The following is a 9,782-nucleotide window of genomic DNA, read 5'->3' as shown; positions in this document are numbered from 1 at the left end:
TTTAAATCCCCCACTACAATTGTATTAGTGCTTATTTGGTTTTTCATGTTACTTAATATTTTTTTTATATAGTTGGGGGCATTTGTATTTTGTGCATATATGTTTATGATTGTCAGCTCTTCCTCTTGAATTGTTCCCTTTACAAGGATGTAGTGTCCTTCTTTGTCTCTCTTAATGAGTTTTGGTTTGAAATTTACTTTATCTGAGAATAAGATTGCTACCCCTGCTTTTTTCTGGACTCCTGACGCATGGAGAATTGTTTTCCATCCTTTCACTTTCAGTCTATGGACTTCCTTTTGCACTAGGTGTGTTTCTTGTATACAACATATTGTTGGATTTTGCTTCTTAATCCATTCTGCCAATCTGTTTCTCTTGATTGGTGAATTGAGGCCATTAACATTGATGGTTACAACTGATATATTTTGACTTAGAATTGTTATTTTTAATATAATGGGCTTTACAGAAATTCTGTGGCATGATATAATAAGGACTTTTATCACATAGGACATTTGCTTTAAAATACCCCCAAATTAGTGTGTATACTTTCCTTAATTTAGAAGTCTTTTGATATAATATTGCTTTTTATTCTACATAAGAAAATTAGACTATGGCACAACAAGTTCTGTTGTCTCAGAGAAGGCTGAGTGAGTCTCAGAGAAGGACCATATAAACTTAATGGAGCTAAAATTCAATAGAGATACAAATTAATGAGTTAAGGAATTAGGCAAGATCTGTGGTAGTTTCAAAATTATCCACAAATTATTTTTGACCCTCTTACCACTGAGAAGTGTTACCATCATCTCACCCTAAATCAGACAAGGTATATTTCAGCTGAGACTCATAGACTATGACAAAATTAATGCCACATTTCCTTGGTAAGGTAAGAAGAAGACACACAGCTTTCATGTGGCTTTCTTGGAATACACCTTGCTGGGATTCTAAGCTGCCATGTACAAGGTTCTGATACCCTGAAGCTTTGAAAAAAGAAAACTCAGCACACACAAAAATGTCCCTCATAGGTACATCAGTCACCCTCCACAACTGAGGGGGACCTGAAAACTTAAATCATGCACTGTGACATTGTCTTCATACCATACAGCTCTCACCAAGTCATCTCAAACAGGGAATTCCTTCAGCTGACACTGTAGACAGCACAGTACCTAGACAAGTCATCACCAGTGTTCCCTGACAAAACTCTTTACTCATGGGTGCTATGAGCAAAATAAAATAGTTGCCTTGAACCCTTAAATTCTGGAGTAGATTGGTAAGCAATTTTGGTAACTAAAACACTCCCTCTCTTCCTAGAGTCTTCTTCCAATGATAGAAAGTAAAAATAAAGTTGTCAGTAGAAACATGATTCAGAAATTGCCTTGATTAGAGGTGGTTAGGGCTAATGATCCTTAGGAAGAAAATGAGGGGGAGATGGGAATCCATGGGGCAGGTCTTGAGTGTTCTTCACAGGCTCACATGCTAAAGACTTGGTCTCCAGCCTGTTGGGTTATTGGGAGATGGTGCTTATCAGAAGGAAGTTGGATTATTGGGAGCATTCCCTTAAAGGGGATATTTAAATTCCCCACCCCATCCTGCTTCCTGACTAAATAGACCTCCTCCACTCCACGTTTTGCCATGATATACTGCTTTACCACAGGCCCCAAATCAATGGGTCCAAACAAATATGGGCTGAAACCCAAAACCAACAAAACCCACTATGTGCCAAAATAAACCACTCTTCTCTTTATGTTGATTTATCACAGGCATTTGTGAAAGCAATGGGAAGGTGAATAATACATGATTTTTCTTCTTTAGCTCTATCCACTTTCCCATTCTAGACTTCTCCTTATGTTTTATCAGTCAGTTTCTGTTTGTTCTCCCTTCTTGTTATTGTTAATGGCTTTCTTCTTTGTCTCTTCCTGGGTCTATTTCTGTCCGCCATATGCCTCAGCCACTTTGTGCCTTTACTCAATGGGGTTCACTTACCTTTTTATTTTCATACTGCTGTTTTAATAGTCTTTGTGTCATAAAGCAAATTAAGTAAAGATTTGAACCAGTAAAACTCAAAGAAAATGAAATGTTTCCATTCAGTAGACCTAGAATGTTCAATGTCCACCTCTAAGTTTTCCATTACCACACACGCAAAAACATAAGTTGTTCATGTTTTCTGTCCGATTAAATCATACAAGACTGAAAGGTAGAAACAGTGATTACTAAGAATATGGGGTGAAAAGTAACTTTTATAACTCAAAAGAAACATTATGCAGAGTGAAGTGCTTACTTTACTCAAAGAAAAAGAAAAAATCTAAAACTTGAATTTGTAGTTTCTTTTTCAAAGTAAGGTGAGAAAAACTGGAAGAAGTTCATGCTAGTAATAAGAGGTTGCATTCATTCAGAAGCAGGGATATCTTGTGCATTAGGGACAGTGAGCAGACTGTCCAGGATTAAAGATCTAAATATTAAAACAGAAACACTAAACCAACTGGAAGTGAGGTTGATTAGAACTCTTAAAGACATTGGTTTAGGAAAAGATTTTATGAACAAAACCTTAGTTGCATGTGAACCAGCACAAACAATCAAGTGGGATCTCTTCTTATTAAAAAGATCTGCACAGCAAGAGAAACCACCAACAGTGTGAAGAGACATCACACAATGTGGGAATAAATTTTCACCAGCTGTTCCTCAGACAAAGGTCTACTATCTAGAATATATAAAGAACTTTAAAAAAATCAGACCTCCTAAATTTAAAGATCTAATCCAAAAATGGGCATCCAAAATGAACAGACATTTCTCAGACAAAGAAGTAGAAATAGCAAATAAACATGAGAAAATGTACATCACTGATCATTCAAGAGTGCAAATGAAAATAGCACTGAGATTCTGCCTCACCCTGGAAAGAATGGTTGCTATCATGAAATCAACCAACAACAAATGCTGGTGGAGATGTGGAGAAAGAGGAACATTGTTCCACAGCTGGTGGGAGTGTAGACTGTTGCAACTACTGTGGGAAGCAGTATGTAGATACCTCAGAGAACTAAGATTGGAAGTCCCATTTGACCCAGCCATTCCCCTGCTGCAGGGTATCTTCCCTAAAGAATTAAGGAAATCATATCACACTGATATATGTGCACCCATGTTCATAGCAGCACAATTTGTAATAGCTAAAACTTGGAAGCAGCCCAAATGCCCATCAACTGGAGACTGGATAAAGAAAATGTGTTTTATTTTGTTTTGTTTTTTTATAAAATAGAACTAGTCAGTCATAAAGAACAAGAAATTGGAGACACTTATAGCTAAATGGATGCACATTGAGGCCATACTCTTAAGTGAAATAAATAGGACACACATAAATACTGAATAGTTTCTCTAGTGTGAGAAATTAAAAGTGTAAATAAGAACTAAAAGGTATAATAGACAATGTGAAAAAGCAAGGAAAGGGGCTAAGGGGAAGGAAAAAAGGGAGGGGTGGGGAAAGGAAAGAAGGGAATGAACTTTTTGTCTCATTGAATTTATTGGTACATTTTAGGTATACGGTACAGTTACATTCATCATTGGGATCTTGTACCTTTACATGGCAGGTCTTGGTTCTCATTTTTTCCCCATACCCCTGTCCTCCCTATGAAAATTATATGAGAAAATGGAAACAAAGACTATCTAAATAGGAAGGAGTGGAGGGGTTGAAGGGAGGGCAGGGAAATGCAGAAAAAAATAAGAGCCAAGATAGATTATTATGTAAATGTGCAAATTCCCAGTGATGAATGTCATATCATATACCTAAAAGTACTTATAAAATTAATAACAAAAAAGTCATAATGACCCACATGCAGACATTCATATAAGACAGAATCTAAAAGAAGTGTACTCCCTATATTCTACCATTAGACGGGTCGCTTCTCTGCTGTCTGTCACTTCTCTGACGCAGCAGGTTTTGAACATCTATACTCTGGAGTCTGTGGTTGGGGTTAGAGCAGAGCACTAATGATGCTTTATACAGCCAGTTAGAGCAGTCCCCTGGCACAGGCTTATTACCATACCACTTCATAGCCACCTAAATCATAATAAGGTCTGGCGTTTGAAGAAGGAAAGATAAAAATATGATTTGCATTTCCATTATTCACTGAGCCAACAGGAGAATGCAAAGTACCCACTGTCTGTAGAAAAATATTCGTGGGTGATCTTTGTGAAAGACAATTCCTTGTAACATATTCTTTCCATAACTTATCAAAGGGCTGGTCTTGATTAGCAAATTTTTTTGATGGGATAATCTAGAAGAAATTTGGGCATTTTATCAATAGTATTTCCACTATGAAGTGGAAACCAGTATAAATCAAAAACAAAGTCTTTAAATCAGACAATAAAAATGTCAAATGTTAATACTGGCTATGGCTATTCAAATATAAACTCGAGTAAATAAAACATAACATTGTATTACATTAAACATCATTACTCAAAGGAACACAAAAATTTTAGGGATCTGATGCCCCAAATTGTCCCTTTCTTAGTTTTCCTATCTTTAGCCCCTGCCTGTTCCAGTGCTCTCAGCTTCTTACTCCGGCTGCTCAATTCCTGACTTTAGTTCTGCTACTTCTATTGATATGCTAGTAGATCTACTTTAATGATGTCTTTTTTTAGTTGACATCCTGTAGACCATCTTTTCTTGTTATCCAACCTCTTCTGCAAACTTCAATCAACCAGGTCAGTAGGACTTGGTCAGCCAATGCTTCTCCTCAAAGTTCACAATGAACTCAGGGTTCTAACAGATGGTCTCTATTGTGCTTCTTACTTTCCTCAACATGATATCATGGGAAGAGTCATTCAGAAGTTCATATTAAAATTTATTTGACTCTCACTTACTAACCTTTTATTTATAATTTCAGTAGTTATCCAAAGACTTGAAATCATATTATTAATCTAAGTACTTAAAATTTTATGTGAAGAAAATAAATCCTATTACCCCCAAAACTTCAAAAATCTTATGTCACTGAGTGACAATATGCAATGTAAAATTTCAGAGAAAATACATATTACTTTCTATAATATGTTTTAAAGTTTGTAATAGCTAAAACTGTAATAGCCCATTTGCCCCTCAGTGGGAAATTGGATAAAGAAGATGTGGTTTTTCTATAAAATGGAATATTACTCAGCCATAAAGAATGAGAAAATAGATTCATTCATAGGAAAATGGATACATATTGAGGATATACTCCTAAGTGAAATAAATAAGTCACACATGTGTAAATACCGAATAGTTTCTCTGGTGTGAATAAACTATAATAGTACATAAGATCCTAATGAGATAACTGACATTGTGAAATGGGAAGAAAGGGGCCAAAGGTGTAGGGAAGGTGGGATGGGCAGGGGAAGGGTAATAAGGGAAAAGAAAAGAAAATGTGTGATAATGAAAAGAAGGAAATAAAGTGTTTGTAAATGGGGAGGGGAGGAGAGGGTGAAGGGAAGGCAGGGACAAGTGGAAAAAATGAGAACCAAGACCTGTCATGTAGAAATACAAGATCCCAACAATGAATTTAAGTGTACTGTATCCCTAAAATGTACCAATAAACTCAATTAAAGCTGAAAAATGTTTTAAATTATTTTTGATGAAAGATTAGAATTAAATAAAATATTTATAAATTAGTTTTTTAAAAAGGAATATTACCTAATCGCCAACAATGTTAAATCATGTCAAAGTAGATGTACATTTATGTGTCTCAGAAACTTTTTAAGTGTGTGCTACTATATGTCTATTATGTACATCAGTGCTAAATTACACTTTACTTTCTAAAATATACATATGCACACATGCACACATACACACACACACACACACACACACACACAATCAGGTAAAGGAACCCAGAGAGTGATACACTTCATAAACCCAGTTGTTTTCACTCATCTGTACATATTCTGGTCACATTTATCTCTAGTCTCAAAAATGAAAAGTGCCAAAATGTAATGTATAGATAGGGATGATCTTTGATAGAATTTGGTAGGATTCTCTCTTTCAACTATTCACAAACTGATAGCTAAAACTAAAAGAACAAAGCCTCCTGGAGGATCTTCAGTCCACCATTTTAATACTTGAAAACTTTGGATGAATTGAAAACACAATACTGATGCCCAACTCTACCATGACCCAATTAAACCAAAATCCTTGAAGGTGGGGTAAGCAATGGATCTGTATAAACTGGTAAATCTAATGGGAAAAGTTAAAAACTACTCATTTAGTATATGCAGTGTGTTACTGTGATTTTTTTTCCTCTTTGCTCAGAGAAAGGATGATTTCTATATGATCTTGAAAGAATGAAAGAAAAGTATGCAAAGGAAAATTTTTAAAAAAGATGTCTGTTTTGTAACTTGAGAGACTGTTTTTAGAAATAAGTGGGTTCAAGGGGGTGAAGCGAGGGCAGGGACAAGGGGAAAAAATAAGAACCAAGATCTGTCATGTAAAGGTGCAAGATCCCAACGATGAATGTAACTGTACTGTATACCTAAAATGTACCAATAAATTCAATGAGAGGGTAAAAAAAAGAAACAAGCAGTTCAAGTTAAACTCACTTTGAGATTCGTAGAAGTTTTAGTACATTCCCACAGCTAGAAAATCAGCACAAAGGGTTTCTATTGACAACAATCTGTGCTAGGCTCTCCTCTGCATTCTGCGTGTGCTGTTTTCTAAAGATAATGCCATTTTCATTATTCGCTGTTTAATGTTAATTACTTTTGTAATTTAGAATCTCTCACAATGCATTTTGGAATCCAGTAAATACATTAGTGTTTTAGAGTATCAGTATTTTTTTTTCAATTTGTCCTTCATTATTACAAAGCTAAAAAGAGCTATAAAACAGACTCTACTAATAAGTTATTTTTGCATTCATTGAAATGTACTACTTAAATGAACAGGAGGAAATTAATCAATTTAGTGCAATCATCAGGGATTTCAAAACCTATACAAAGAATCTTAAGTCCTTGTATATAGGTCAATGACATTTGCTGAGTTTCCACAGATGCTTAGCACTATAACAAGAAATAAAGCATAAATTTGAGATTAGACTTGACTTATGCCCTGAGAATTTCATAATCTTTCAAAAAAAGATGTGATAGGTTATTATTCAATGAATATGAATAGATACAAGGAAATATTCTGACAGAGAGTGATAAGGGATTGAATAGATCAAAAAAAGAGCCGTAGTTAATTGAGGGAAATTTCCCTCGAGAATCTTTCCTGAAATGGGCTCTGAACTTCAATTTAAAGAGAAGAATATGGTTTGGATGATCTTAGTGTTGAGAGCATGTCTTATATATGTGATAAATGGAACTCAAACAACTGGATAATTGAAGAAAATGGGTGAAAAAGAAAGCTCCTACGTATCTCAAATGATGGTGAACAAGAACAGATGGTAATTTTCTCAGCATTTTTTTCTTCAAAGTTAATAACTTACTGACAGTTTTCTGACTTAAGTACTTATATGAACGTTGATGGAGAGAAAAGCATGACTGATGATAATGGAACAGATAGATACAAATATAATCATAGTTGGAGACTTCACTACCCCACTTTCACAAATAGATTAACTAGACCAGTAAGTCAGTACAGAACCACAATATAGTTGAACTACCTTATTGAGCAAATGGATTTAACAAATATCTATAAAGAGCTCTATTCAACAATATTAGAATACACATCTGCTCACTTCTCTATGAAGTTTTTGCCAAATTGGGCATACAATTGGACAAGGGCATACAACATGTTGAAATAAATACACAAGAGTTGAAATAATCTACTGCATCCTATCAGGTTATAAAATGACACTAGGAATCAACAGCAAAGCAAATTACAGAAACTACACTAACACAGGGAGAATAAATACATTCTTCAAAAATCAATACATCACAGAAATTGGGATAGAAATGAAAAAACTCCTAGAATTAAATGACATTGGCAATTTAACATAGCAGAATCTGTGTGTTGCAACAAAAGCAATTCTGAGAGAAGTTTATAGGTGTAAAGAGTGATCCTAAATAAATAATATACCTAATAATGTACCTCAGGTTCATAGAAAACCAGAAAAATACAAATCTAAAACTCACAGAGAAAAAGTATTTCAAAGGACAGTGGAAAACAATTAAATTGAGACCAAGAAAATTATACAAAAGAACAATGAATCAAAAAGTTCTTATTTGAAATGAAAAGTGAGATCAGTAACCTCTTGGCAAACTTATCAAAAGAAAAAAAAAAGACATCAATGCCATTAGAAATGAAAAGTACAAAATTACCACTGAAATTTAAAGAAGTTTATAACAACTTTGAAAACTTGAAAAATCTGGAAGAAACAGATAAATTCTTAGATACATGAGTTACCTAATTTGAACCAAGAATATATTAAAACTCTGAATAAACCAATAAGTCAAAATAATTGATTCAGAGAAATAGGTCTACCCACTACGAAATATCTGGGTTCTGACGGATTCATTGCTGAATTTACTAGAACTTCAGAGAACTAATAGCAATACCCTTTAAACTCTTCCATTAAATTGAAAGGGGGGAAAAAAACAACCAAACTCATTCCATGAAGTCGGCATTACTTTGATGGTAAAACAGAACAAGGACTCAAAAAAAAATAGCCAGTATCATTTAATATTAATATTATCTTCACAAGGCACTTGAAAACAGAATGCAACAAATCCTTAAAAATATTATACATCATGACCACTTCAACTTCATCCTAGGGATGCAAGAATACTACAGAATATGTAAATCAATAAATATAATATATACAATGAATTAAGGACTAAATAACATGGTCATCTCAATAAATGAAAAGGCCTTTGACAAAATCTAACATTCATTCATGATTAAATTTCTGACAAAAACAGATGAAAAGCGATCAGTTATTTAGGACAAACCCACAGCCATCATCTTACTCAGTAGAGACTACACTGAAAACATTCCCTTAAGGGCAGGCATGAGAATCTCATCATTTCTCTCCAATATAATATTTAAAACTTTAGTCAGAGCAATCAGGCAGGAGAAAGAAATAAAAGGGATACAAGTAGGAAAAAAGTCAAACTACCTTTATTTGTACATGATCCAATCCTTTATGTGGAAGACTCAAAAATCCTGAAATATGTATGGAACCAGAAAAGACACAGAATAGCCACAGCAATACTGATCAAACAGAGCAAACAAGGGCCAGTGATTTAGCTCAGTGGTGCTGCCACCTGCCTCAGAAGCACAAGTTTGATCTCTGGTAAATAAAAAAACAAAAAACAAAAACAAACAAACAATAAACAAAAGCAGAGCAAATAGGAGGCATTACAATCCTAGATTTTAATTCTACTATAAACTCATAATACTCAGCCATCCCTCTGCTTGTTATCTTTCCAAAAGAATGAAAAGAATCATATCACAGTGATATATGCTCACCCATGTTTATAGCAGCACAGTTAATAATAGTTAAAACTTGGAAACAGCCCATTTGCTTATCAGTTGGAGACTGGATAAAGAAGATGTGGTTTTTCTACAAAATGGAATATTACTCAGCCATAAAGAAAATGGGTGCATATTGAGGGTATACTTTTAAGTGAAATAAATAAGTCACACATGTGTAAATACCGAATAGTTTCTCTGGTGTGAAAAAGCTATAATTGCACATAAGATCTTAATGGTATAATTGGCAATGTGAAATTGGAAAAAAAAGGGCTAAAGGTGTAGGGGAAGTGGGAAGGGTAGGGGAAAGGTAATAAGGGAAAAGAAAAAAAATATGAGAAAATGAAAAAAAGGAAATATAGAG

This window comes from Fukomys damarensis, unplaced genomic scaffold (assembly GCF_012274545.1).
Source record: "Fukomys damarensis isolate Sample0158 unplaced genomic scaffold, DMR_v1.0_HiC HiC_scaffold_24, whole genome shotgun sequence".
Classification (NCBI taxonomy): Eukaryota; Metazoa; Chordata; class Mammalia; order Rodentia; family Bathyergidae; genus Fukomys; species Fukomys damarensis.
This window is presented reverse-complemented; position numbering follows the sequence as displayed.